At 49.2% G+C, this 4,462-nt stretch overlaps 1 pseudogene; it reads right to left on the bottom strand.

Moving 5' to 3' along the window:
- Positions 1–2,508: 2,508 nt before the first annotated feature.
- LOC144100149 (uncharacterized) lies at positions 2,509–3,973 on the bottom strand (annotated as a pseudogene).
- Positions 3,974–4,462: the final 489 nt, after the last annotated feature.

Genomic DNA, 4,462 nt, shown 5'->3' with positions numbered 1-4,462 from the left:
ATGGCCCGCTTTATTTTTCCAGCCTTCATAGCATACCTCGCGAGTAACTTTATCTCCCTTTTCTACTGCGCGCCACACTGGCCCGCTTTTCTCCCTATACATTCGCGACCTCTCGTCGCGATTTTTGCTCGCACTTCATATTCTCCAGTCCACCCCTCTGTGGCTTTTGCGCGCATGCGGTCTACTTTTAGGTGCATTTTACAGGTGTTCTTGTTGTTTCGCAAGTGCCCTGGGGTTGACCGCAGTCGTCTGTGTACACGGGGTGCATGGGCACGCGCTTCGCTATATATGGGCGGTAGTCTGCGTTGTCGTGTTCATGATGGGGCCGCACCGAACTCGTCCGCTTCTGCCGCCACCGCTTAGCTCTATCGGGCGCCTCGCTGCTCTTGCCCTCCCGGTCTTTTCGGCGCTCTGTGTTGCCGTTCGGGCGCCTTTTTCGCCCGAGACCGACCCAACTCTTCTTACCAGGCTTTTTGCGCCACCTTCTTACCTCCCCTTCCTACCCATTTCCTCCTCCTGCAATTTGTCTGTCGGCAGAAATTGTGGGTTGTTTTTGTGGCGGCGTCTGCCCCTAGGGGTTGGCCGCAGTGGTCGGCGTACACGAGGTGTTTGCGCCCGCACATGGCAATTCTGGGCGGTAGTCTGCGTAGTCGTGTTCATTGCCTGGACGCCCTGGACTCGTCCGCTTCTGCTGCCACCGCTTCACCCCATCGGGCGCCTTGTTTCTCTTGCCCTCCCACTCTCTTCGCCGTCGGACAGTTTCGCTCTCCCCCCCTTGCCTAGGGACGACTATCTGTCTCTTTGCGAGCATTCCCTCTGTCAGCCGCTTCGCAGCATCGTGTCTCTTGTATTCCTCACAAAATTTCCTCAACAATCCTCCTGTTTTATAATCGGACTTTCCAGTCCTCTTTTCTTTTTTTTCCTAATATTCCATCACTAAATTGCTGTCAATTTACCTCTTGTAGTCCATACTATGACAGTCGCTCTCTGGCAGAGTTACGAATTATGTCCCTCCGCCACTTACTATTCCTTCGGGGCGTTGTTCTTTGGTGTCGTCCAGACAATTTGCATCTCCAACTCCAATTCCCATCAGTCAATTCCTTCCTTCCCACCAAGTGCCTTACACGCCCGCTTGGTGTGTGCCGTGTTGCCTTTCTCGGACGCCCTCTCTCTTCCTGTACCCCCGGCCCCCACTGGCTCTGAGCAGTGATCCCTGCCGAGGGAAGCAGAAAATAGAGCCATTCCCCACCTACAACGACGCAACCAGGATGTGGCAGCACCGCAATATCGAGCCGGACGAGTGCGACTCGTCATTGGCGATGTTGGTACGATCTATGCTGACGAGTACAGGTCGGGGTTGGCGGTAAAAGGGCCAGACCCCGCTGCAGGTAGAGTACGACTATCGGGTATTTTCATTTATCCAGGATTGTGAGTGTGTAGTCTGGGTTCGAGACCTTTTGGTTTGAAACCAAGACGTGCAGACTTACAGGTTTCCGAAATGGTCACTGATTGAGAAGATATTTTCCAGCAAAGAGTCCATGCCACCATTTCCTCCTTTGTCCACTAAAGGGGAAATACGTTAGTCGATCCCGAAACAGTTTAAGTGTCTTCTCAAACATTACAAAACAATGCAAGGCTGCTATCTCTAAACGAGTGCTATCGCTCAGAAAACAGCCTTCTGGACAAGCTGACATATATTGCTGCACATTTTTGCAGAAAGAAAGGCACGATCTCAGTGCGCATGCGCTTTCGTTCCGCGCAAACGTCGAGATGAGGAGTGGAACTTTCTAAATTCGTGAGGAATTTTTGATAGCGGAAAAACTTAACTGGGCAACAGCTGAACAAGAGTTTAATTCAGCTTATTTTGGTCTGTAAACGATGTTCCATTGTCATAATACGACTCTGGCTAAATAGTTGCACCATCGCATGCACGACAGCAACTGGGTGAACGACGACGCCTTGCCTGTCCTGTTACAGGCGTCAAATATACTGCGGTGCGGTGTCGTATGTCTTGCTGAACTCAGCTGCAAAATAGGGTGCCTTTGAACGAAAGCCGCAGGAACGTTGTGAATAAAAAAAACTAGGCCATTTTCAAATTGGCAGCTGCTCGCTACTTCCAACAACGTTACTAGATCCCTTCAGTTGTCAAACTCCCCACCGCGGCGGCTGTCGATGTGTGGCCCATTTTCGTTTCCTCTCGCCAGATGGCGTGGCGGCCACGGTTAGCCCGGTGCCCTGCGCTACGCAGCGCGAAGCGCTGCCGGTTTGTGTATTATAGATGGCATTCTTTGCCTTGAAATTGTCATGCACTGCTCCTCAGAATTTTTACAGTAATTAGGGACCTCTTCGAACATTTTGGCGAGGCTATAACTGACGGAATGAACAGGAGAAAGCACCAGCAGCGATCCTGCCCCGAAACTCATTCACTGCCCTTGTTTTCATGCATATACTACTCAAAATGAAAAATAAGCAAAGCAAAGAAACTTGCCTTTTCTCAGCAGCATGAAAAGCATTTATTGCCAGGCACAAAGGACGCACCCACAATGAAACTGTTAAGCATTGCTTCACAATAGACGAGCTTTTTCGCTGGCGATGGCGACTTTCTCGCGGGTTTGAAGGCGCCGGTTGACATCCCTGGCATAGAAATGCATCCGCGTGACAGTGAAAAAATTTAGCACTTGGCACGTGAACGTGGGCTTGTGCTGATCACAACCCAGCCGCGTTAGGTAGCACTCATCCAGCTCGTCCAGGACCTTCCAAAACAGGTCCCCGCAGAGACCTTCCTCATCAAGAGAAAGTGACAGATTCATTTACAACCCCTACGAAGTGTAGCATCTTGATGCTGGGGTGCCTCAGGCTGCCTTCCTTAAAGCTCCGATACCTGGTCAATTACGCGTCAGAACCGACGACAGGAGCTGCTGAGCTAATGTCATGCAGGCACAAATGGCACTCTGTGCGCTTGCTTACTTTGTGTACAACATACCCAGATAAGTAATAAACAACACTGTCATCTGGTGAACCTCTGAAGCAGCTGTGCTCATCGGTCATTTTGTCAGGGGTAACACATGGAAACGTTGTCATTTCCAACAGCCTAGCCTCAATCTCATTGCGCAAGCTAGCTTTGTTTGATCGATGAGCCTCTGCAGCAGTCTTCAATGTTTCTTCTACACTGACAAGTACAGCATTCAGTTCGCCTTGAACACTTCCACGTAGTGTTGTCTTGATGGGCGTGTACAGGCTCAGCAGGCGAAATATCTGAAAGAAGTTCATGACGGTAGGGTGCGACTCATCACCTCCAAATGAACGAGCGAGGCCAAAATGCCGCTGAAAGAGAAATCACAAGCATTTGAGTAAAAGTGCATGTCTCTAAAGTCCAAACTGAAAGTGAAAAAATTCATGTTAACTCCAACGGGCCCTGGTTAAGCTTGGCGGTGAGTACGTAATATGCGCCCTTGTCGAAGAGATAATTGATAATATCTAGCGTCGACATCATTGTGACACGTAGGGACTCCGTTGTCAGCTGAGAGGCAAAGAGTCTTGTGCCCTTCTCAACTGCATTTCGCTCAGTCACGTTCAAGACTTCCAGGAACTGCTTCGTGATCTGAAAAAATTCTGAATAATCAAACCATGCGGACACGCAAAGGCGTATGTAATAGTATAAGCCTAGGCTCCATAAAGTGCAGCTGAGCTGCTTGCCTCTATCTCTTTGGAATGGCGCCTGATTCCCCTAGATGGAAGCTTGATGTTGAGCGCATCAAATACGTCGTTCAGCATTCTTGTGAAGGCCTCAGTGCCTCCTGAATCTTCTAAGCCAACGGCTTTTGCTTCCCTGTACACGCGTATTCCAATAGCCGTCCCACGGCTAAAGAGCTGCAGAAAAAAGAATTGCATTTCTTCACATATAAGGACAGAAAATAAAACAGCATGCTTTTACAAGAACAAGATCTACTTGTGTAGCTAGTCTGACGCTCATTTTGCGTAGGTTATCAGGGGCAACATGTGCTTCGGCCAGTTTTGGCACAACTCGCACATGCTTACTTTTCTCTGCTTCATGCAGGGTCACATAATGCCGGAAATTGATGCGAAGGTCGCCTGCCTGGAAGAAACAGAACCCAACTGTTAAACAACACTGAACATTTGCTCATGCTTTTTTTCTTTACGATTGCTTAGGTGTGCTTCCTCAGGTGATTTTGGATACACTTGACGATATGTGGCACATCGCGTACGAAGTAGATGTTTTGCGATGGCTCCCATGGATGCTCAATAAAGTGGTGAGGTGCATCCATTTTGCCTGACACTCCAAACTGGCTCTACATAGATTTGTTGTTACCAGCAACGTCACTGATCACAGCCAGGACTGACGCATTGTTCTTGTGAAGTTCCAGGATAGCACTCATTACGTGTTCTGCAAGAACTTTTCCGGGTGCACCTCCTTTTGTCGCAAAGCTTGCGATTGATTGCA

The sequence above is a fragment of the Amblyomma americanum genome, chromosome 1, assembly GCF_052857255.1.
Source record: "Amblyomma americanum isolate KBUSLIRL-KWMA chromosome 1, ASM5285725v1, whole genome shotgun sequence".
Taxonomy (NCBI): Eukaryota; Metazoa; Arthropoda; class Arachnida; order Ixodida; family Ixodidae; genus Amblyomma; species Amblyomma americanum.
The sequence above is the reverse complement of the archived record's forward strand: the minus strand, read 5'-3'. Positions and strand labels throughout refer to the sequence as shown.